Genomic DNA, 25,419 nt, shown 5'->3' with positions numbered 1-25,419 from the left:
CCTGAGCTTGCCCCGAGGCGGCTTTGTGTTGCTTGCTTTTCACCTTCTGCGACGAGGAGCAAGCTTGCAGGTAATCGCCCTGTGTCTTGAGGAACACCCCGATACTAGATCCTGGCTTTCCTTCCGCGTGCTTATTATGCGCTCCTTTGTTCTCACCCTCCTTGTGCTCAGCTCTGACTAGTCAGCACTTTCCCAGAAAGGTGCACTTGGCAACTCTGCGGCAGGAATCGGGGAGCCTGGCCTCCTCTGCATGGCACGGTGCCACCCTTGCTCTCAAGGCTCCGCGCAGGCCCCTCCAGCCTCGCTCTCACCGAGGCTGCAGAAGCACATTCCCGGAGAGGTGCACTTGGCAGCCTTCCCTGTGCAAAGGCAATTGGGCAGCCTGAGCCAGTGCTGCTGGCATGCTGCTCTCAGTCCGCATCCAGCCAGCCCACCCCCCAACTCCCCAGCCTTGCTGCCACAGGAGGTTGCAGAAAGCCCGGGAAGCCCAGGGTGAAAGGAGAATTCCCTTCCTCGCAGGATGGGCGGTGCTGCTGCTTCTGCCTGCTTCCCTCGGGCGAGCAGAGGGTTAAGCGTGCGAGGCGTCTCTGGGCTGCCCCAGGGGGTTGGCCGTTGCCGCCGCCGCCGCCGCTGACTCCTCCTGATCAGGAGGACTGGAAGCAGCTGGGGCGGAGAAGAGAAGCCAAGTCTCGCCGAAGCCACATCGCCTTGCATTTTCCGCGGCACGCGAGGCTGGGCAGGCGCTGCGCGTCGCTTGTTGTGCGTCTCCTGTTGCAGGTAATCGGGATTCGGTTCCTGCCTGCCGGTTCTTTACGACCAGATTGCAGGAGTACGTGAGAGGGGTGTGCGCGCGTGCGGGGGGGGGGGCTGCTCTGCGGTGGGTATCTAACGCGCTACATTGAGGAGCGAGGCGGGGGAGGGTCGTTGCTCCCTCCATTATTAGGTCGAGGAAACGTCTTTCCCCCTCTTCCGGACCTTTTGCTTGTTGGGGATACTTCTCCTTAGTGTTATTCCCTTCCTTCCCCCCGCCACCGTCCTCTCGAAATATTAGTTTTTGGACACGGCGACCCCACTGGGTTGATCGCCCCTCTGGGGTTCCCACGTGACGGGGTTCCTTCCCGCGTCGAGTTGTTATTCAGGGTTGATCCACTTTGTGTGGGCACCTGAGGATAAGGTTGGCGCTATCGTTTCGGGCGGGGGGGCGGGAAGAGGGGCCACGTCGTCACAGCGGAGAGCCAGTTTTGAGAAGTAATATTAAAACAGGAGTCGTCCGCCTATACGATCGCTTCATTCCCCCCCCCCCAGTCTCCTTTGCCTTCCTCCCCTTAATTCTACGCTAATGATTAATCTTTTCTGTTCCATTTCCTGTTGGCAGTGGTAGGTTTGCTGGGGGCATAAAGCAGTGGGAGGGGAAAGCTCTGGGTTGTGGGTAGATTTACTACTGATTTCTGGCAGAGTTCCTGCTCCTTTGAACGGCAGGTAGAAGTTCAATAGGAGAAGACTTCCTCCTTTCACCGAGGCAGTGCTGGGAAATGTTTCCCTTGAGAGTGAAAGGGACTTTCCACCTCAAGGCTGTGTTTTTTGTGTCTAAAGCCAACTGGTTTCAGAGCAGCCAGCACCTATCTGGAATCAAAGTTCAGAGTCTTCCACCCACATGAAGCCAGGCTGAGTTTCTTTTCAGTCCTACAGTCCCTTTCTTGATCTGGAGTCTCATTCTGTCTGAAGTTGCCCTGTTAATCTGGAAGACTGAGAAGGTGGCATGTCCAGCTGTTAGAAAGCACCTCTTGCTGCATGGCATACCCCAAAACGTTGTGTTTTAGCTAGGAGGCAGAAGTTCAATATATGGCCATACTCCTGAGATGAGTGAAAAGACACCAGCTTGATGTGAGATGTGAGCAGCAGTGACGCAGCTGTGTGTCAGGCAGGTGGTGTCCTTGGACCGCAGAGTGGAAGAGCAAGCTGTGGGCACGGAGTATGACTGGGGTGACAGCTGGCTTCATGGAAACTTTTGAGTTGGGTTGTTTTTTGTTTTTGTTTTTTTGCAAGGGAAGTGATCTCAAAAATAGTCACTTTGGGGATTCATTGATAGAGGCTGGAGAGCAAAAGTTGACAAATCAGACTGTCTTGGAAGCAGTCAGAGCACCCCTTTTGCAAAGGCTGCCAGCATGTGGAACTTAAGATGGACAGAGCTGCTGGTGTTGGGTGGACACAGTGATGGATTGTGTTATCTGTAAAACAATTCCTTGGTCATCTATAGGCTCCCTTGAGAGCAAGCTCCTGTGGCAGTTGTGCTTAGCTTGGGTTTGTGTGTGTGTGTGTGTGTGCCATTTGTGTTTGGAGGGATGTGTGTGCAGGCATGACTCACCCAAGGAACTTGGGGTTTCTCGGAGTGTAATCAGAAACGTGTATTGTAAATAGAGGTGAACTGTTGAGAAGCCTTTCTGGTGTCGACTGCAGCTGTTGCATTCCAATGCACTGCCAAGTCTTTAGCACAGAGCTGTATTCTGGGCATGTCAGCTCTGCTGTGTTGCCATTTTATCGGAGAAGGAGAGAGCTTCTGAGCCCCTCTGCTGCCAGGATGTGATCTTGACTTACAGTGGTGCCCCGCAAGACGAATGCCTCACAAGACGGAAAACCCGCTAGACGAAAGGGTTTTCTGTTTTTGAGCTGCTTCGCAAGACAAATTTCCCTATGGGCTTGCTTCGCAAGACGAAAACGTCTTGCGAGTGTTTCGATTTTTTTTCGCCCCCCCTTTTTCTAAGCCGCTAAGCCTTTAATAGCCGCTAATCCGCTAAACCGCTAATAGCGCTAATCCGCCAATAGGGTTGCTTCGCAAGACGAAAAAACCACTAGACGAAGAGACTCGCGGAACGGATTATTTTCATCTTGCGAGGCACCACTGTATTGTCTTCTACAGCGGAGGATGTCAAAGTGACTGTGCTTTGGATGGATCTGGCCAAAGTAAATGACCTGTCGGTTGGATGTTCAAGCATGATTTGCAAACATCACCCTTCCAGTTCCTTCTGAGATGGTACCATGTGTGCTGTACCATGTGTGTGGGAACTGGAACATAGTGGTACTAGCATACTTGAGCAAATTCTCGGGCAGGGCTGGGGAAGACTATGGGCTAATCTTGCCCTGCCAGGGTCTGGTAAGGGCAGGGCTTCAATGGGTAGCTTGAAATGGGCTCCCAATTGTTCCTTTGTTGGGGCAAGGAATGCTCTTGCTTCCCCTTCAGAAGAAGAAGAAGAAGAAGAAGAAGAAGAAGAAGAAGAAGAGGAGTTTGGATTTGATATCCCGCCTTTCACTCCCTTTAAGGAGTCTCAAAGCGGCTAACATTCTCCTTTCCCTTCCTCCCCCACAACAAACACTCTGTGAGGTGAGTGGGGCTGAGAGATTTCAAAGAAGTGTGACTAGCCCAAGGTCACCCAGCAGTTGCATGTGGAGGAGCAGAGACGAGAACCCGCTGATGGCCAGGAGGAGTGTGCCTTGCTGAAAGAGGAGGAAGCAGTTTTCCTTGAATGGAGACTGCTTCTCCCTCTCTGTGCTGCTCTTTGAAGCGGCCCCTTTCAACTTCCAAAACCAGGAGTCGAAAGGAGCAGCTTGCATAGGACCCAGCTTGGCACACACAGCCAAAGAAATCAGCTCATTTTGGAAGCGGTTGCATTTTGGAAGGACCGACTGTGCATGGGACTCCTCCTGCAGACAGCTGGTCCATCCAAAAGGAATTTAAAAAGAAATCCCAGAGGCTGAAACAGGAGCAGGGGCTGCGTGGGTGTCTGAAAGCCCATTGCAAACCGCAAAACGCTTTCAAACAGCCTTGGAAGTCTTCAATTGGGGCTTCAAAGTGCAGCATCACCTGATGTCATAGTGATGTCAGGTGATTGACAGGTGTGCAACCTGGCCACCTGACACATTTGGCCTACACAGCAGTGGGGAGACAGCAGAAAATGTTCCTTGGACCCTGCCCCTGTTCTATAAGAGCTTCACATGGATTTGGGATAGCAAATGATTTTTCCGTCAAGAAGACAGATGTTTTTGAATGCTGGTTAATAATATAGGGTGGTTGCTTGCACAAGGAAATTTCTGAAGTGCAGTATGCCTCATCCCATCCTGGTCTCTGCTTGAGGCACACAGCAGTCTTGATGGGGCATGAATGTGATGAGAATACTTGGGCATGGAAGTCTGTCTCTTGTATGAGAGGAAACATCTCCATATAAACTAAGTTTCCTAAAGGCATCTGGCTGGTCAAAGGATGGTGGACTAGATGGGCCTTTGGCCTGATCCGGCAGGGCTCCTCCTCTTCAGTTCAGGTCCCTTGAAGTCCGCTGAACATCTTACTTCCTTGCTCGGCTACATACATTCTCCTAATATGCGGGATCATGTGTTTTTGGTTTTTTAAATTTCCCCAGCCCTTGTACATACCAGGTTTTATCTTTCTCTTCCAGTGAACCCATGCCTTTCATTTGTGGCTGTACTCAAATCTCCATATGTTTTTTACTTGCTGTGCTCTGGTGCCAGGGACTGAATTATCTCCTATGAATGTAGTGGTGGCTTGAACTGGATGATGATGAATCTTCTCTGCCTCTCATATGGTTGCTCTTGTAGTCTTGGGTGCTTCTTGGCTGAGAGGTCCAGCGTGCCACGGAAGCATAAAGCTGAAGTGGAAACTTCAGGAACTAATGGCTGGCTGCGCTGTTTTATGGACAGACTTGGGCACTGGCCAGTGCTAGATACTTCCAAGGAAAGTAACTGCTGCATGTACATCACGCAAGGCAGAACTGTACTATAAAAGCACATGCAAGGCTTCCAGACCACAGAAACTGTTACTAGATGATGCCTGGTGAACCTGCTGTTTCAGGTGGCCTGCATGGGCTCCTGGTTTTGATGGCATGCAGGACTTTGCATTAGCAAGAGGGGTACTACATGAATAAGCACTCCTCCTTTACTCAAGCATTCCTATTGAGATACTCAGTTATTTTGGAAACACCCCACACTCCTGTGCATACTAGTGTCAATATTTCCAGTTTGCACTGAAATAAATGGAAATGTGTTTCCTGCAATGCATGTGTCAAATAAAAGTTATAGTATTTGCTGTAATCTTACTGAGGAGGAGCTCCATACATCTGCACTGAATACAGTGTACCTAAACTGGACACACATACACAGTGCTTAAATTCCTTCATTCTCTTACAGCAGAATATATTACTCCTAAATGGAGGAATTGGAGCTGCACTCTGCAGCATTTTGAACTCCAAAGCTGCTGCATTTATTTAAAAAAAACCCAAAAAACTGGAAGTAGCACAAAAGTGAAAAATAACACTGCAGTGTCTTTACTGATATTAAATGTAGCCTCAAACTGGTCCAGTGTCCAAATGCAAGAGAGATCCCAAGTGACTTAATCTGCAGTTTGTTTAAGCCCATCTGTTTTTGAGTAAAGAGATCCTTAGCACTTCTGCAGTGCTGTATGCTATCAAATGGAAAGCGAGTTCTCTCCAGTTCTGCTTCCCCCCATTGCAGCAGCCTGGATCTCTATGCAGGCACAGATTTGTCTGCGATGTACACTTGGCCAGAGAAGGGAGGGAATAATAAACTGCCTAACTTCAAGAGCTCACATTAACATGAAGGTAGCTGAGAGATTCTGGAAAGTTTTTATATTCGTCTACTGTGTACTTTACCTTTATGCCTATTGTGTGTAAGGAAATCTAGGGGGGAGGAGAGGGGGTCTGCATACCTCAAAAGGGTTTGAGATCTCACAACATTGCTTATGAACAATGGTGAGCTAAATTACCTGCATGAGAAATTGTGTGAACAAGTCCTTGGTAGATTTGGCACAGGTCCTAACTGCTGCCAAGTATTAGGTCTTTACAAAGCTTCAAAGTCCCAGCTGAACCCCTGGCATCCTTCTTGGTCGATTCAGCACAGTGATTGGCATTCTGATTCCAAGAGTGAGCAAGGCTGCTGCCTGTGGCCTCAATTCCTCCCTATGTGTTGTTGAAAGATTCATGGACCTTATTATATCATCTTTACCTTCTTTAGCGTGCCCTGTCCCTTCTTCCAGTCAAGGGATCCTGGAAAAGAAACGGTGAAGTATCGCGATGGAGAGGTTCTGTTTAATGTTCATTCTCTTCCAGTAGGTGTTGCTTTAAATAGAATAAGAATTCTTTCATCTTTTACCAGCTGGGGTAAGCTGGTTAAAAAAAGAAAAGAAAAGATTTGTACTGTAGGAGGTGACAAGTGAAGAACCACAGGACTGTTGTGCAGCGCAGTATTAGATTATGATGCCCAACTGGACCTTGTCAGTGGGGGAAAAAACTGCTCATGCCTCTTTCCCCAGCATGGCGCCCTTGATGTTGTACTAAAAGTTCCACCAATTTTTCCATTGTCCATGCTAGCTTGGACTGATTGAAGTTCAAAGCATCTAGAGGACATCAGGCTGGGGAAGGTTTGCCTGCATTGCATTAGCAGCGTTCCACAGAAGAATAGTTAAATGTTTCCTCAAACTGTGTGTGTTCTTTGCCTCTCCCATTCCTGTGTTTCAAGGATGGTAAAGGTCTAACTTCCACTACATGGAAAAACTGTCCTGGGAATGAAGCGAGAGATCATCTCGGCCCCTTTAGGGTCAGAGCTCAAGCTGACTTTGGCTGTTCCCCTGACTATTGTGTGCTAAGCCCTCTGAAGGCCAGCCAAGGCCGTACCTAATAAAATCTATAAACATTTCCTGTGTATGCAGTTCTCTGGCTTAAATGAGGACTGGGGTGGGGACATTTTATTTTGAGCAAGGTGGTTGTTGTGTAGATCTGGAAGAAGCTTTAGCTTAATCCCTTGGGCCTTACCCCTAGAGATGCAAAGGCCCTCCATATCTTTACCCATCCCATACTAAAATGATTTCTAAGCACTTGTCCCTTTCGTTGCATACCACCTGTTTAAAGGTAAATTGTGACCAGCTTGGAGCAGGGACCAGTCTTCTTGCTTACACACAAAGAATTAATTTGGATCCTGTCTTATTTCAATAATAATAAATCATACTTTGAGCCAGCCTTTCCCAACCTTCCAGATGTTGTTGGACTACAACTTCCATCAGCCCTAGTACTGCCTACATGGACTAGCAGTGGCTCTCTAAGTTTTCAGAAAGGGGGCGTTTCCAACCCTACCTGGAAATGTCAAGGCTTAATCCCAGCTCCTTCCGCGCACATGGCGTGTACTCTGCCACTGAGCTACAGCCCTTTCCCATTGAGTTTAAAGCCTTGGCTTGCAGTAGTTCTTCAGGCTGGTGTCATTCCTGTCACTTGCTTCCTGGCCTGTTTTCAACAGGAGCTGCTGGGGAGTAAACTGAGGACTACTTGCATGTATGACTGTTTAATGCCTGCTTGTAGTCTCCTATCAACATTTTGTAAAACAGCTTAGCAGTCTTGTGGTTGGCTGTAGCCATTCCTATAATATGCTTCAAGAAAACTCAACCCTTATTTGAAACACCATGTAAACTGCAAATGGTTGAAGTTGTGGAGTTATCATTCAGCTTTTGCAGAGCCAGAATTAGCATACATACATACAAAGGAGCAAGGAAGGAGATGAGATATAGCATGACCCGGGGGTGCCAGTTTGAATAAAATATTGTTGGGTGGCCAGGTAAGCCCCATCATACATAATTGATCGTATGACACAGCGCACACACGCCATTTGAATGGCAATGCCCACTAGCTTTGAGGGGGCCTGAACCCCTCAAATATTTTATTGGGGCCGAAGTGACCTTGGCCCCATGGAGTTGCCTCCTATGGCACGCCCCATTCACATGTGCCTACAAGGCAATGTGGAAAGGTGTTGAAGTCTGCAGGAACAGTGTCCTGATCTCACCATTTGTTTACAAGAACTTGCACTGGCTGGTCCTAAACCTGCCCGTCAACCTGGTGCCCTCCACATGTTTTGGACCCTTAACTCTCACCAGTACCATCCAGCATGACTACTGGTCAGGGATGGTGGGAGTTGTGTCTTTCAGATGTTTTGGTTACCATGCTGGCTGAACTACGTTTACGCAGGAGTGTGCTATCTGGGCCTGTATTCTGAAATTTAACATCTCCAAGCCCTTCCATACCCATCTCTTCCTTGTTCTAGCCTTAAGCCTAACCACTCATGGGAAGGCGAAGTGAATTCAGAAGTCTGTCCACTTCCCACCTGCAAAATTTTTGAGTTTTTGTGGCTATAGAACTTAAATGGAAATACAGTGGTACCTCGGGTTAAGTACTTAATTTGTTCCGGAGGGCCGTTCTTGACCTGAAACTGTTCTTAACCTGAAGCACCACTTTAGCTAATAGGGCCTCCTGCTGCCGCCGTGCCGCTGCTGTGCGATTTCTGTTCTCATCCTGAAGCAAAGTTCTTAACCCGAGGTACTATTTCTGGGTTAGCGGAGTCTGTAACCTGAAGCGTATGTAACCTGAAGCGTATGTAACCCGAGGTACCACTGTACAAGTGTTCAGATCTGTGTTAAGAAGTTGTCTAAGCAACTTGGATTACTTCAGAATTCAGCAATGCTAACTTAAGACCAAAACACCTACTGAATAAGTTGTAAAGAGAAGAATGCAATAGATCACAAGAGACGCATCAACAGATGAAGGATTTGCCCATGGATGATGAGAAACACCTGTGCATAATCTGCATGTGCTCATTTAGGAATCTTGGGTTGTTTTCTTTGTCCATAATTACTAGTATGATAGTTGGGGCTGTGGGCAAAATAGTGTTAAAGTCCTGTTATGGAAAGCTTCAGCACTTGCCGCGTGCAGGAAAGGGAGCTTCATATGGCAATAATTAAAAGATGCATGTGTGAAAGACAGTTGGCTGTGCAAAACTTCCCTCTTCCCCTGCAGGGGAACAGTAAGGAACCATTTTAGCCTCCGCTAATTGTCTAATAACTCCCAGATCTTTGGCTAGCTTGTAAATATTTTCCAAATGAGAGTTAAAGCAGCAGCAGTGAGGAACTGTAGTGAGCTATGTTGCTAATGTTGATTTTAGCAGAGACACTTAAGTCAGACAACATTGTGAGACAACTCAGATGTCTCAAGGTAGGGTCACCACTATAATTATTACATTCCAGATTTTGCACCCCTCCCCTCCAAAACAGAGGAGTTGGGTGCAGAAGATGGGGGTGGGAGGAGGCTGGAAAAGGGAAAATGCTGGAAAAAGAATTGGCCAGCACAGGAAACCTCGTTCTGCCTAGACTAAGTTGTGTAGATCATTAGCAGACGGGAGCTCTCTGAGAGTGAGCAGTGGGGCAGAAACAGGGAGGGAGAGATTTTCCTCCTGCACTATTTAGCATGTGGGTTTTCTTTTGGGCTTCTTTCAAACTGCTGAAGAATGCAATGTCCCCTATGCCTTCCATTCTTTGCTTTAGCCGTTTGCTTCCTGCATTAACAATGTATTTTTATTCAATATTTAAATTAAGCTAAATGGTTTGCAAGAATTTCTGAGAATTTGTCTTTTTCCCCCTGCCACCCCAAATCTGTTGGAGAATTCCACCTCCCCCCCCCCACACACCCCAGAGACTATTTGGAAGATATGCCTCTCCCTCCCCAATTTTGCTCCCTAAAAATGGAATGGATAATTTCTGGGAAGCCATTTTGGTACACACACACGTGTGCTATAATGCTATACGTATTGTATATGTATGTATATATACCATACATTCAATATACAGCATTATTGTAGTGTTGCATGTGGGTGCGTGTATAGTATTCTATATTGTGCTGTTTTGGCACCATCATAATATAGCTTTCCTTTTCCTCTGTCTCTCCCTCTCTTCCCTTTCTTGCTTCTTTCCTTCCACACATATAGGGCTGCATGAAGAAAGGGAAAGCCTGGCTCAGGCCTCCGAATAGTCCTGCCATTTTTTTCTCCCCGCTCCCTGTCATCAGGGAAATTGTCTAGTGTCAAACATTACTTTATGGATAATGCAATACTCATTTGTCTGCACTATATACAGTCGTACTTCAGAAGTCGAATAGAATCCGTTTTGGAAGTCCGTTCAACTTCCAAAACGTTCGGAAACCAAAGTGCAGCTTCTGATTGGCTGCAGGAAACTCCTGCAGCCAATTGGAAGCTGCAGAAGCCCCAGTGGACATTTGGGTTCAAAAAATAGTTCGCAAAGCAGAGAACAGTCACTTCCAGGTTTGCGGCATTCGGGAGCCAAAACGTCCAAGAACTAAGCTGTTCAAAACCAAGGTACGGCTGTATTTCACAACCTTGTAATGTTGGCTATAGACTAAATTTGCTCCATCCTTTTCAAAACGTCTCTCTTAACGTGCAAGTTCAGTTGCCCGTTTCATAGCCATCTCATCTTAAGGAAACAAATTCTGAATATAGCAGCTCCTCAAGACACTTGTTCCACTTTCATGGGGTGATGAGTGTTTCTGAGAGTGGGGATTTCTGGCAAAGTCTCAAGCAGGCATCCTTATAGTGCCATCAGTTGTGAGGCAGAACAGTGGTGATGCTCTGGGCATTGAGTCTGGGGTTGGAACAGTGGCAGCCAGCAGCTAATTAATACTAGAACTGAGGGGAGGAAGGCTTGCTTGGCTGAGAGATCTTTATAAATTGGTTTGAGCTCCAAAAAACCTCCCCTCCTCCATGTTTCAGAGGAGTGCAGAGTGTTTATTGGATGGGAGTATGCCTTTGCAATGAACTACTGCAATTGAGTTTATATCTCCTGTCTTTTTTTGGTGTGTCCCCCATTGCTCAGTGGCAAGGGCTAGGAGCATTGACTCGAATACCAAAGTGTTCTTTCCCCACCCACAAATTCCTAGTAAAGGCAATTTATTTGCACTGGTGATATCCTATAGCAAAATCTGAAGAACTGATTGGATGTATAGCATTACCAAAGCTGAAAGCTAAAAAGGGACATTTATTAACTTCAGCTGTTTAAAAATACAAAACACGGACAACTACACAGAGGTGGTATTTTTTTGTGCTCCCCAAAGTCCCCTTCTTACTCTGGAAAAAAAAATCATGGGTGAAAATTGATGCAGCTGTGAATATAGTTTCATTGGTATTACAACATGCTGCTTTAACACCAAATGTGTTGCATAATGCTCTTATATTACTGCTGTTCAAGGTAACCTTTGCCTGTGTTAAATTCAACACTTGGAATGTTATAAAACTGCTATATCCGGCTAGCTAGTAGCTTCCTGTCTTTAATAGGGCCCATTTCATACCTACATCTCCTAATGCAAGCCTGCTCAAATCGCATGTTCTTGTCCCAGTCTTCACTCAGACCACTTCGTTTGACTGAACCGAAGATGCTGGCTGAAAAGGGTTCAGCTGCATGTAGTATGATCAGGGTTGTGTTCCAAAGCTCCCTTCAGCCCCAGACAGCATGGCCAGGGGCCAGTGTGGATGGGAGTTGGCCTCTTACATCTGGAGTGCTGCAGGTTAGCCACCCACAGCGAGACAAAGCGCCCACCATGATACTGTTTCTACTGGCTAGTTACCATGATAGTAAAGGTGTGCACTGGTCACTCTATGGCCAAATTATTTCTTTCCTCTGTCTCTGAACAATTAGAAACTTCAGTTTGCTCATAGCTGCAGTTAAGTATCACGCGTTCCTGGGCCAGGGAGCTTGTGCAGCCTGCTTCTGAGGAGACCAGCACTCACCTGGAGTGTGTTCTGTTTTGCCTTGTGTGCTTACTTGTTTTGGCTTGAGCTTAAATAGTAAACTGCCCAGAATGCCCTGGCAGAAAGGCAGTAAATGCTGTTAGTAAGTAAATAGGATTGGGCTATAGACGTGTTGCCTGTAACAATTACTCTCATTAATCTTCCCACCTGACCACAGCACCCTGGGTGCTGCTATTCCTGCTACATTGTTGCTCCTCTGCCACACTTTATGCTGGATGGAACTCTAAACTACAAAGTACAGTTGTACCTTGGTTGACGAACGCCTTGCGACTCAAATGTTTTGGCTCCCAAATGCCACAAATCTGGAAGTGAGTGTTCCAGTTTGCAAATGTTCTTTGGAACCCGAACATCTGACATGACTTCTGATTGGCTGCAGGAGCTTCCTGCAGCCAATCGGAAGCCGTGCCTTGGTTTCTGAATGTTTTGGAAGTTGAACGGACTTCCAGAACAGATTCCGTTCGACATCCGAGGTACCACTGTATGTGGGGTCTGTGTGTGTGTGAACTTAAGCAGGGAGAAGTCAACCACTGTGGATATTAAATGGCTTTAATGAAGTTCAGGGAACAAGAATACATGGGTTAAAAATGGAACTTGTCCAGTGAGGAACATTTGACAGAAGAACATGATGCAAATTTAACAAAGGAATAAATATGAAGATACCTAACTTACCACTTTCTAGTCTGTAACGTCCCAGAACCAAAGTTAGCAGTGCCTGTCATTTGTTGGCAACAAATGCTCTGAGACTGGCACTGGGGGGCTTTGTGATGAGGTCCCCATTCTAAGTGTGACTTCTGGAGTTTCTTGCTTTCTAGATGGGTTGTTGGGATGTTCAAGACGCTTATAAGGGTTATGGATAGATGGACTTTTGTGCATCCATTGAAGAAGCATATTCTCCAAGACTTCCTTGCTTGTTCATCTAACCATAAATGCACCTGAACGCCTGTAGTCTTACATCTATCTCTAGAGCCCGTGAATGATCCCTTCGACCTAAGTAATTATAAATCTGGCAGGCAATTCTCTGGGTGTGGGTAAAATGATGAGCCCAGCCCTTAACTTTCCCTTTTATTTGTGCACTGAATATCTTCTTCAGAGCTTGTTGACGTTATTGTACCCTGCCCTCTGGCAAAAAGGTAATTTCTTCGCTGACCCCTGTTCAACTGGATCTAAAGTTTGTTGTGAGCCTCTCACTGAGGTTGTAGGACGTATTGGCATTCAACTCTAAAGCTTTACAGTCTATGCCTTGCCAGAAGCTTCTGAGTGGGTTGAAGGAGCCAGCTCTCCTTTTTTGGATGTTGTATCAGCCCTGATTAACAGCTAGCAACACGCTTCAAGCCAATTTTTAACACGCATGTTTTCCTAGACAAAGCACTGCCCACTCTGTTGTGCTGATGATCAAAATTGAAAATGGAAGCTGGGCTGAAATAGCACATGCATATATATTTTTAAACCATTAATTCTGTGAGCCACCCTGAGACCTCTGGGCATAGGGCGGAATATTAAACAAAAACTAGGTGATGTATTTTTATGTTTTTATATTGCTGCCCTGTGATCCTCAGTTAAAGGGTGGTATAGAAATTTAATAACAAATAAATAAATAACCAGCCTAGTTATCCTATCCACAGGTATCCTAGCTCACTCTGCCACAGTTTCCTTCATCTCTCCCACTCGGCTCTGCAGTGAAGTGGGTCAGGTTAGTGCAAAGGTTGGCCACTTCTCTCTCCCTGTGTCTATGCCCACACCAGTCCTGATGCACTGACATACTCTTTTCAAAAGCGACCCCTAGTTTCCCCATTATTGGTGAAACTGGCCACGTTTCTTCTCTCGATTCCACCCCTCCGGCTCCAAAGTACACTTACATGCAGGGCGAAGGAGAGTAAACAGAGTAGAGCACTGAAAATGCTCTTCAGTGTTGTTCGCAGGCGTTGCAAATCCAGAAAGACTGAAAGGGGGTTGTAAAGCCCCCCTTTTGGCATGGCCATCCGGTGGATTAAAAAAATCCAATGCACAGGAATTTAATCTGCATTCAAACCTGCATCTCTCTCTCTCTTTGGCATGTGCACCAACAGTGGGGGAGAGCCTCAAAAGCATTTGAAGTGGAATTGTGGAATCTGTCTCAATGCCTTTCAAATGGCTGTGTTTCTTCATAAATCGCTCCCTGGCTGCCTTTTCCACTTGGCTCAGTCCAAGGGGTTTTTCCTTTTCCTTACTGTACTGAGGCACCGTCCTAGATAGGGATAAGTAAAGAGGATTCCATGATGTCTAGAAGGACAACTTAATCCTTGGCAAGTAACCTCTCTTCCCCTTTCAGACAATGACAATAACAGCTTTCATTAAAAGGGGGAAGGGATTATATTTGTCCTAAAGTTTACAGCTTGAGCTTTTAGGAAGTAGCATTGCACTCTTCAAACAACCGGGCCCATCCTTCTGGCTCATATCCTAGAATGTGCAAGAGGATCTTTGCAAATGGCAACAGTCTTGCTTTTGAGAATTCCCTTCTGTTAATGGTCTCATTCAAATCCTGCTAGAAAGCCTTCCCTTTTTCTTCAGGCATTGAATAAAAGAAATGTCTTTTTTTGTAGTAATAATAATGTTCCTCTTGGCCGGGATCTTGGGTTGCATTTTTCGCCTGTCATTTCTAGCGCTGTTCCTGGAAGCGGTGCTGGCGCAGAACTCGACGGCAGGCTGCAGAATGAGCGCACACCCCCCACCCCACCCCACCCCACTTAAGATGCAAGCTGCGGTGTTTTGCAGCTCCGCACCCTTCTTCTTTCCTGGTTCTGCTATTGCCATTAAGACCCTGAGAAACAGGCCTTGAATGGAAACTCTGGGAATCTGAGAAGCAGAGAAGAATTGGAGTTGCTGAGAACAATTGTGGTGTGAGGCAGAGTGGGTGAAGAACAAAGGAGCAGCAGCTAGGAAATGCTGAGACCCTGTCCAGGCAGATCCAGCCTTCTGAAAGCAAGCCTCTGTCCTTTGGGGATCACAAAAGCAGCTTCTGCCTTCATAACAATAGTGCAGGATGCAGCCTGGGGTTGAGGTGGCTGTGAATTCGTGCATGACGGGGAGGGCGGGGGAGTCAAAGGGCTCCAGCTATTCACACGGCAAAACGGTAATTCCTGGAGGGGGAAAGTTTGTGTACTCAGAGAAACTAGTGTGAAAGAGGATTGAAGGCAAAAAGTATCTCTAGAAATAGAAGAACTTTAAATCTCAAATATGTGAGCTTTGCTTCAGTCTCCTTTCCATCCCCTTTAGCTTTTAAAATGATGCTATGGAGAAATCAGGAGTAAGGGAAGGCAAGCTGTGCTGTAGCAGATTTTAGCAGTGTTAGTGAAGATTGCGCCTGCCAGTATTGGACCTAGAGTGTTCACATTTGTGGTCCTTTATGAGATCAGGTCTCAGTGCTCACAAAATGCTCAAAGGCAAAGAAGACTCGTGAAAACTAATTTTAACCTCCTTTCCAGCTACACTCCTTGTTTCAATTTGTTTTTGTTTTTTTACCTCCCCATCTTGTTTCCTTTGTTTTAAGTCTTAATACATGTTAGGAAACCAAATGTTCATGAAAATTAACAAGGGCAAGCCTGTTGAGTTTTCTGCAGTGACTTTCTGTTCATGTGCAGGGGGTAGTTAACTGCCCTTTTAATGTGTGTTTTCAGTAGTGTTTACAAGAAAGCCGTCCCCTTATGGTATGTTAAATGGCAGGAGCAAACCCTCTAGGTAAGCCATTAAGGTTTGTGTCCTAGAGCAAACATTGGCAAAGGTGAATGCATCACTCAAGCCCTGTGGAGCAACAGCTTTGGCCCTGTCTCTGCCGACACTAGGGACAGCGGGAGTTGTATTTTTAACTTTGGGTGAAAGCCAAAAGGTGACAAGGCAGTGCAAACATCGAATGTGGTGTTCAGGAGTTTGACTCTGGCTGCTTTCTGCCTGAAAAATTGCTTATAGGTCTGTCTTATCACAAGGTAAATTGGATTACTTGCTACACTTAATATGCTTTCCCTTTATATAAGGCTCCTGGGGAATCTCACAGCTAGGCAGCTTAATATCAGAGCTACACTGGGACAAATCACGGATGTAGGGCCTACGAGAGCTATGTTTGGGGGAGAGATGAATATGGTGTGAGAATAGTCAAATTAAACATAGTTTAATTTTCAGTTTGCTTGCTGGTACCCAGCCATTTTGCAGAATGACTTTATTATACTGCCACCATAATGGCAAAACATCTTGGGCTGATCCTGAGGGTGGACTGTAGAAAGCATTTCCAAATAAATAGCCTTTCATGCTCCTTCATAGCTTGTTACATTTTCTTGCAGTAGCTACATCTTCCTGAAGCTTTTTCCAGAAACCTTCCAGGTGTGATCCAATTAGTGCCCTTGCATTCACAGGCAGATCATTGATCCAGCAGAGGTGCCCCACTAGTGGAAGTGGAAGGTTGTCATGTTAAACGAAACCCCCAACTTTCTGGAGCTGATTCAGGGTCTGCTGTGATGAGGGGAAATTGGCAAAAATTGCATCCCCTTGTCTCCTGTTAGTGGATGCTTCTGCTAGTTAAAAAGCCCTTCTATCAATGTAGGGGCAGAATTTGATTGCACCCTCTATGTCAAACAATCTTATGTACTTTAATTCCATGCTTGATTGCAGTCTCTTGATAGTAATTTATGCACAGCAAATTCTGAAGTCTCTGGCAAATGTTGTATGAATTTGGGGAAAGGGGCTTCTGACAATCTTTGGGCCCCATGCTTCCTGTGGATATATGTTTCATGCTTCAACAAAAAGGGAAAATCTCTTAGTGCAGATTGCAAGAGTCTCTAAAGACAGAGGTTTCTAAAGTTGCGTAGTTGACACAACTGCATAGATTTAGGCAGTCCCTTTGATGCAGAAATCCCGGTGATTAATTCAGGTGCAATATTAACCTTGCCCATCCCCTTTGGATCACTATTTGAACCTGTAGTGAGGCCACACTAGGAATGCTGTGTACAGCACTGGTTGCACTGCCACCAAAAGGTTACTGTAGAGCTGGAAAGTGGTCAACATGGGGGAACCAGAATGATCACGGGATAGGAGCAAGTTCCCTATGAGGAAAGGTTACCATATATGGCACTTTTTGGATTAGCGAAAAGGCCCATAAGATGTGGTCAGGGGAAAGTCCCCCCCCCCCCCAATTGTAATACCAGAGCTTGGGTCTGTCCAATAAAGCTGAATATTGGAAGGTTCAGAACAGACAAAACGAAGTATTTCACAGAGTACTTAGTTAAATGATGGATTTTGTTTACACAAGTGGTAGTGGAAGCCACCAACTTGGATGGCTTTAAAGAAGACCAGATAGATTAATGGAGGATAAGGATGTCAGTGACTGCTAGTGAAGATGGCTGTGTTGTGCCCCTATTGTCAGAGCCACTATGCTTTTGATTGCTGGTTACTGGCAATCACAAGTGGGAAGAGTGCTGTTGCACCGAAATTCTGCTTGCAGGCTTCTCATAGGAATCTGGCTGGCCATAGTGAGAACAGGTTGCTGGACCCATGGGCATTTGGCTTAATTCAGCAGGGCTGTTAGGTTCTTACTATGTCTTTAAGGAATGGTGGTGCAGGACCTGTCAAGCAGGTAATAAGCAAGCCACATATGCTTGAAATTCCTGTTGTGTAGCTGAGGATCACTTAAGATCTGACTCTGTTGCCTTACAATGCATGTTGGCCATCCTTTTATGTTCCTAGAGATTAAATGTTATTGTGTAAAGATCCCGTTGTTTTTTTTACAGAGTTAGGGTGGTTAATATGATTTGGAATAAACTTGGAATAAACCCTGCATGTTTTTGTTTCCTAGAGAGTGCATATCCTTGTAAACCACTTGTGAGATGCATCTTAATTAAGCATTATATAAATTGTTTAAATAAATAAACTAAAAACATAACCTTATCCATTCCTGCTGACTACATAGTCAAAGATTGCATTGAAGACCCTTCTCTGCTTCCTACTGCCCTGCCACAGAGCACAGGTTCAGTGTTTCCTTGTGCTCATTTCTCCAGACACTTTCAAGTTGGTATCATCAATGCATTCTTTTTGTTTTCCTAAGCACAAACCTTTTCCTTTTTTTAATAAATATTTTATTAAGTTTCCACAATAAAAGACAAAGAAAATACAAAATCACAAAAAACAATACAATACAAAAATACAAACATTAAACACATCAAAAGAAAAAGAAAAAAGAGATAAAAACACATATAATAACAAAAAAACAAAAATTCCCTCTTTCTTAATTTCTCATCTTCAATTAGCTTATTTTCCGGACTTCCTCCCATCTCCCGTTCTTATATCCCTTTTTTAAAAAATTAATTCAGCAAATTCATATCGTATTAATTTATCTGTTGTTAATCCAATCTTACATTTTACTTTGTTGCTAGAGCCCCTGCAATTCATTTCAATGTCCTTAACATTCATAAATTTTACAATATTTCTGCAAATAAGTTTTAAATTTCTTCCAATCTTCCTCCACCGTCTCCTCTCCCTGGTCTCGGATTCTGCCAGTCATTTCCGCCATCTCCATGTAGTCCATTAGTTGCATCTGCCAATCTTCCAAGGTGGGTAGATCTTGTGTCTTCCAATGCTATGCGATGAGAATTCTTGCTGCTGCTGTAGCATACATAAAAAAAGTTCTATCCTTCTTTAACACCGATTGGTCCACTATGCCCAGGAGGAAGGCCTCTGGTTTCTTCGGGAAAGTATATTTAAATACCTTTTCTAAGCACAAACCTTTCCCTAAGGCAGTAAAAACATTTTCCTTCTGCAGCTTGAGCTAGATCAGCCTTTCTCAACCTTTGGTCTCCAGATGTTCTTGAACTACAACTCCCATCATCACTAGGAATGATGGGAGTTGTAGTCCAACAACATATAGGGACCCAAGGTTGAAAAAGTTTGAGCTAGAGGATGGAAACTCTATTTCTCCAGGCAGTCTCCAGGCATTCCATGCTTTCCCTTTGCCATCTACTGGATGGCAGCTCTTCCCTTGTAGGACTCAAGTGTTCCTCCTATTCCATAGTTTGGAGCTCCAAATAAGGGATAATACTGAAGGCACCTCTATGCCACTTGACTATGAATGGTGGAGCAGAAGAAAGCAGATTCTGGACTCTTGAACTTCAGTGCAATTAGACTCTTGCTCTCTCCAGCAGAGGCTTTGACCTGTTACCCATTTTTGCTTATTTTGAGACAAACTGCAAAAGGAGCTGAGAAATCCTGATCCTCATAGAGCTCTCTTGTTGACTAAACCAGGGACCAGTTCAAGGTAACGGGGCAGAGGATATAAAGGTTTTGAGTGAGCCCTTGAATAGTGGCTTGCATCTTCAAGTTTCTCATAAAGGCCAGCTACTACCTGGAGTCCCGTGGATTTTGTGTGTTCTCCATGATGTTCTAAGTTCACATACATCTTCTCCACGATGTGAGCTTGGAATGTAAAGACAACTCAGCAACTGAAAGAGGCCACCCAGCTGGCCTTTGTTTCTGGTTAACCTATTTCCAGACTTATCGGTTGCTGAAACAGACTGCCAAATGTGAAATGTGAAAGTCTGGAGACTTTGGAATCTCCCCTTGTGTTTTCTCCCCCCTCCCCCCTGAAACAAATCCAGTTCTCTTTCCCTGTTCTTCAGATGCCAAATTCCTGTGGAACTTATCCCATGTGTGTGTTCTCCCCCTGCCCCTAACGTGGCTTGTAGCAGCCTTGCCAGAACTCCTTCTGCACGGACTCTTCTGGTCAAAGTGATGAATTAGCTTTCTCATGGCTGTTTGATCACAGCGTGGAGAGTGGGGAGGGTGGGGAGGGTGGAGTGATGCAAATAGTAAGTGGCAGGCCTCAGTGTGAGGCTTGGCAGGTCTGTAAATGACTAATGTCCTCATGTTGCTCTACTTAATTCCAGTAGAATCAGCTACCTACCTGGGAAATGTGCACAGTTTCTGCCCTTAATCCCAGGCATAGTACGAACCTGCAAAGTCTTTTATCTTGAAACAGTCTCTGCTGAAGAAAACTTCCTAAACAATTTTACTTGCCATGTCCTCATTTTGATTAAAAGAATTGAAACTTGCTATATAGTCAGAATTTGTATAGTTTTCAGCCAAGAGAACATTTTAGGTCTTCAAAATAACTATGGTAGGCATAATTTACACAGATTTTCCAAATATGAAGACTTTAGGCCAGAAGTTGGATTATTCCATGTATGGCAATAAGAAACTGGAAAAATGGGTTGAGGTTAGGATGGAGAGCTGCAGAGGGTAGTTGGACAGAGGCAATAAGCAATGGATAGAACAAATTAGTTATTTCCAAAAGTCAAATGCTCTGGCCACATCTAAGCTTTTAGCAGATGTTTTAAACTAACAAGGGACACGGGTGGTGCTGTGATCTAAACCACTGAGCCTCTTGGGCTTGCCAATCAGAAGGTCAGCAGATCGAATCCCCACGATGAGGTGAACTCCTGTTGCTCTGTCCCAGCTTCTGCCAACCTAGCAGGTTGAAAGCATGCCAGTACAAGTAGATAAATAGGTACTGCTGCGGTGCGAAGGTAAACAGCATTTCCATGCACTCTGGTTTCTGTCACGGTGTTCCGTTGCACCAGAAGCTGTTTAGACATGCTGGCCACATGATCCGGAAAGCTGTCTGTGGACGAACACTGGCTCCATCGGCCTGAAAGCAAGATGAGCTCCACAACCCCATGGTCGCCTTTGACTGGACTTAACCATCCAGGGGTCCTTTACCTTTTTTTTTTACTTTAAACTAACAGTCCTGCACTGGTCTCATGTCCTCTCAAGCCATAAGGTTAACTTGCTGAATTATCTAGACTGAATTACCTAGGCTGTGCAGGATAGAAAGTCTCCTTTACCTCTGTCCTTGGTTGGACTTAAACCCCTGTCTTCTGCAGTAACACCTCTAGAGGTTTGTGTTGCGGTTTGTCTATTTCAGTAACAGGACGCCAGAGTATGTGCAAATACTATAACCACATTGAGCAAGCAACAGGGCTGGCATTTAATGTGCAGCTTTAAACTTTACAGTACAATTTGTGTCATGTGGAGACGCTCTGGAGCCTTGAACACTGAACTGGCGGCAGAAGCACATTGTGTACAGTTAAGGATGCCAGATGTCCCTTTTTTTAGTTTTAGAGAAGGAATAACTGGAGAAGCCAGGAGCAAATCTAGGAAAGGCTGCTCTGATTTGGCTTTTATACCGTGTTGTCCATTGGTTTATAATCTCTTCTCATAAAGACATCTCAAAGCATTTTAACAATGAAAAATGCCTGCAATATTTATTATAGGTGAATCAAATCTCCTAGAGAATACAGCATAGATAACTTTGTGGCTTGTGTTGTAGTCTGACATTTTCTGTAGAGAAGAAAGCAGGGGCTTGCATTTCTAGATTCTTATGGCTTATTTGACTCTGTTCCACTGGGCTTGCAAATCTGCCTCTAGGAAAAGTGACTGTCATCAGTCAAGCTACCATATATCAAAATCTCCCCCCACTTTTTATTCTAGCCTGCCTCTTTTCTCCTCAATTATATATATTCACGCTACACTATTCTGGAGAATTCTGCTGTGTCTGCCTCTCTTTCACATGGTCTATTTTAATATAGTGAAGCTGGCACCACCTTGTTATAACCCAATATACCATAGGGGTAGATGAGTTGTAGAGTGATATTGCCTTCCCAAAAATTGGCTGTGTGTTGTCTTTCTTTGCCATAATGATGAGAATGAGCAGAAAGTATGAGAACACACATTCAGACTATACGTTTTAAGCACTATGATACTACTTCAGTCATGGCTTTCCCCCAAATAATTCTTGAAAATGTAGTTTAAAGGGTGCTCAGAGTTGTTAGGGGACACATCCTCCCACAGCTCCAATTCCCAGGGTGACTTAGCAATCAACCCCTCTTCTTAGGGAACTCTGGGAATTGTAGTTCAGGAATGAGAATAAAGATCCTCTAACAACTCCCAGTACCATTAACAAACTACAGCTCCCAGAATTCTTGGGTGGGCGGAAACCATGACTGCTTATGTGTGGTGCTAATGTACAGTAGCTAAAGTACACATGAAGAATCACTGCTTTGATACCAAGTGAAACAGAGCAACGCTTTAAGATTCCTCATTTGAAATTTGGTAGGGACACTGGGGACCAGATGGAGTTCCTTTGGGATCTGTACTATTTGGCTATCCCTGGTTCAATGGAAAGAAGGTTGTGGCATCTGTTGTTCAAGACTAATGGCTCTGGGATGTCTTTTTATTTGCTCTGCATATGTGTAACCAGGTGAATTACTAACATGCAGTGCTAGGGGATAACAGGTTTTTTGAGTGTGGGTGGATTTCAGTCTTCGGCAGGATATCTCAAGCGCGCTTGTACATAACTTCATAAGGAGCAGGCTGGGTTGAACAAGAAGACATTTGTCTCTGCGTGGCACTGACTTCCTTTTCCCCATTGGAGACTGAGCTGCCCTGGTGTTCTGTGATTGACAGCAGATAGCATACTATGAAATCATTGCTCCCCCCCCACACATTCTATATTGAAACCAATTCCACCAAGATGACTTCAGTAGTATTGCTTTTATGAATGTAAATTGAGATCCGTATAAATTTATGCTGGCCCTTCTCATGAAGAAACTTTCTGAAAGAATTGCTGCTGAAATGAGTAGACCGTGTGGCACTTGACCCTCCAGTCCGAACAGGAGAACAGACTTGTAATAACCCACAAAGGCAACATTTGAGGGACCTGAACTGCTGTGCCAAATTAGATGTGATAGGAACAAATCTTTGAATCTATATGACACTTCTGTTAGGCTGCACCTTTTCAGAAATGTGCTTCCTCTGCACTAAAAAACATGTTCATTAATGACTATTTGGAAGTGACAGTCTTTTGAGATGTTAAAACATAGTTTCCAATCTTGAATCCCCAATCACACTGAACTAGTTGGTGGATGTTCCTCTTAAGCTGCTAGCTGTATTTTGACACTTCCACATCTTTTGTTCTTAATTCAAAGACAAAAAGAAGCAAAAAATAAATATTTTTTTTTTAAAGCACCTTGCAAAATTGCTGTATGCCAAAGCAGTTGTGTAACTGATTCATCATATCTCAAGTCTGACTTTACTAGTGTCTGAAAAGGTTGCAAAGTAGAGTCTGTTAGGCTCTGGTGAGTGGCAATTTGTAAATACAATACTTGTTAAATTTAACAAACATGTTTTACTAGGTAGTGAAGCTAGTCTGTAATAACAGCATTCTGACAGCCAGTTCACACAGTTAAATCACTTTGGATTTATGCAGCCCTAGGGCTGCATGAAGAATATGTGTGAAACAAGAGGTTTACAGGTGATTGCCATGATGGGAGGGTCAAAGCTATCCCCAAATTGGTTTCACCAAGAGAGGTAAACTGGGTGAATAATCCCTGAAAAGGGCCTGAGTTATGCAGTGAGATGACAAAATAAGTTTTTGTGTAAGGCTATTGGATAAATAACAAATGAAACACCCTGCAGCAGCAGCAATCTGAAATAATCCCAGGATTACTATCTGTGCTGGTCTTTTACCTTTTCTTCCATGTATCATTAGTGCTGGCAGGAAATTCTGATTTTAGAAACTAAAACCTATTGCCCCAGTAGTGTAGTAAAAAAAGCTCTCCTAGAGAAGATGTACATTCTTATAAGAAAAATCTCCAGCTTCATAATTGTCAAGAGCTGCCTCAATCTTTGTGGCTTTAGAGTTTTGCTTTGCAGCTGACTTCGCAAACTAGGCCTTGTTGCGCTCTTGGATTGGTAGGTGATGAAATAACCGTGTCAGGGCACACTTTTAATTACAAAACAGCAACGTGCTGCAGCTGCATAAATCCATCGCCCTTAGATAATGTTAACGTTGACCCTGCACACCCAGTTGAGTATAGGTGACAAACTTAAATTGATTGCTAGCTGGAGTCTTCACGGAAGATGGCCTCTAGGGAATGTGCTGACTGCTGTTAGTAAACAAAAGGGTCATTAATTCTGCCACTGCTCATTAGCTCCCTGCAGGTAATAGGAAGGTGTAGCATGCTTATGAAACAGAGCAACATACCTCTCCCTCTGGTGCTCTCTCTACAGTAGTTCTTTGAAAAAAATGGCTTCCTGTTGCAGCACTTGGAGGTGAAATAGCAGTGCTAAGTCACTTAATATGCTGCAGCGCCATTAGCTGCTTCTTATTGATCCCCTTTATCTTCACCCATGCTGCTTGCTTTTTATCTCTAGCTTACTCAAAATCAAATAGCTCCCTAGTGTAGGATCAACTTACAGTGCAATCTCTAATGCCTGTTTCCTGGGAGTAAGCTTCCATGAATGCAAATGGCACTTGCTCCCAAGCAAAGTGTGGATGGGACTGCAAGCCTTTATTGATGCCATTATTACTTGGCCCAGGGGTCAGCAAACTTTTTCAGCAGGGGGTTGGTCCACTGTCCCTCAGACCTTATGGGGGGCTGGACTATTTTTTTTGGGGGGGGAATATGAACAAATTCCTATGCCCCACAAATAACCCAGAGATGCATTTTAAATAAACGGACACATTCTACTCATGTAAAAACATTCTGATTGCCGGACCGTCTGTGGGCTGGATTTAAAAGCTGATTGGGCCGGATCTGGCCCCCGGGCCTTAGTTTGCCTACCCATGACTTGGACAATCAGCTTAAACTTGCAGTTCTTAGATGAAGTATGCATACGTTGCCACTGGCAAGTTAGATCAGGGTTATCAAGAGCTGTATTTGCTCAGGGGTAGTTTGCTAGAGCCTGAGGAAAAGGTGGAGGGGGCTCCCTCCTCTCTTTCTGCCACTCACTTTCCACAATCTGTTCCTTGCTACCTGCATGAAATTAGGCCAAGGGGTGCAGGTTGGGCACCCCTGCCTTAGAGGCACTCCCTCCTATGTAGGTGAGAGAAGGCGGTTGGGATGCCTCATCTAAAACGGTAATGCAGTTTTTATAAGCTTTTACAAACAAACCCAAACATAGATTGCTGTCTTATCTAACCTGTTGATTTGACTGTTGATTTGGTTGGCTGAACAGTGTTAGAAATTAGTCAGGCACCAGACACGTTTTGCAACTGGCATGGGTCCAATTGAGACCATGTGAAGGTCTCTGGATGCCAGGTAGGAGATTGTGAAAAGTAAAATGTCATCTAGAGAAGGATCTGAAATATTTCCTTTGAAGCTTGAATTTGTTTAATTCTGGGTTGTTTTATTTGATGTTTTAATATGTCATAAACCACTTTGAGATTTGTTCTTTAAAATGTAAAGTGGTATAGAAATGAAACAAACAACAACAACCACCTTCATTGCAAAAAAAGGCATCTAGACATTCCATTTTGGCAACCATGACCCAGGTTTGAGGTGCCATTTGGCAATTAGATTAGATCATATGTCTGAGTTTCTAACACTGGTTGACTACAATAGCACACATGACTGAACAAATCTGTATTGTCTTCCTGCCTCAATGGGGGAACTTCCAATGGTTTTCACCTCATTTAATCCGTTTAACCCAGGAACAAGATTTGTTCCATTTCTTAAAACATATGGAACTTGCTCTGTTGGGATGAGAAAGGCATTCTATGGTCATTTCACATATATCTATTGAACAGTTGTTGCTGGGGATCATGAGCAGGAGAATGCTATTGCACTCAAATCACGCTTTTGGGTATTTAGTTGGACACAGTGTGTCTAGTTGGCTACTGTGAGAACAGAATCCTGGGCTAGATAGGCCTCTAGCTGATCTAGCATGGCTTTCCTTAGGCTTTTA

The 25,419-nt window shown here is 44.6% G+C and overlaps 1 protein-coding gene across 4 annotated transcripts in view; it reads left to right on the top strand.

Moving 5' to 3' along the window:
- Window positions 1-452: 452 nt before the first annotated feature.
- The window catches only part of CD82 (CD82 molecule), a 68,094-nt gene continuing 43,127 nt past the window's right edge, over window positions 453-25,419 (top strand). Inside the window, exons 1-2 of one of the 4 annotated variants that reach the window (XM_083465587.1) lie at window positions 626-777; window positions 13,281-13,348. The gene's annotated coding sequence lies outside the window, so the exon portion shown is untranslated. Of the gene's footprint in view, window positions 830-13,280; window positions 13,361-25,419 lie in introns of all 4 variants that reach the window. The other 3 variants (XM_083465588.1, XM_083465586.1, XM_083465589.1) reach the window with 3 other exon arrangements.

Source organism: Podarcis liolepis, assembly GCF_965112155.1.
Source record: "Podarcis liolepis genome assembly, chromosome: 1".
In the NCBI taxonomy this organism is placed as follows: Eukaryota; Metazoa; Chordata; class Lepidosauria; order Squamata; family Lacertidae; genus Podarcis; species Podarcis liolepis.
Note: the sequence above shows the minus strand (reverse complement) of the source record. Positions and strands in the feature narration are given on the sequence as shown.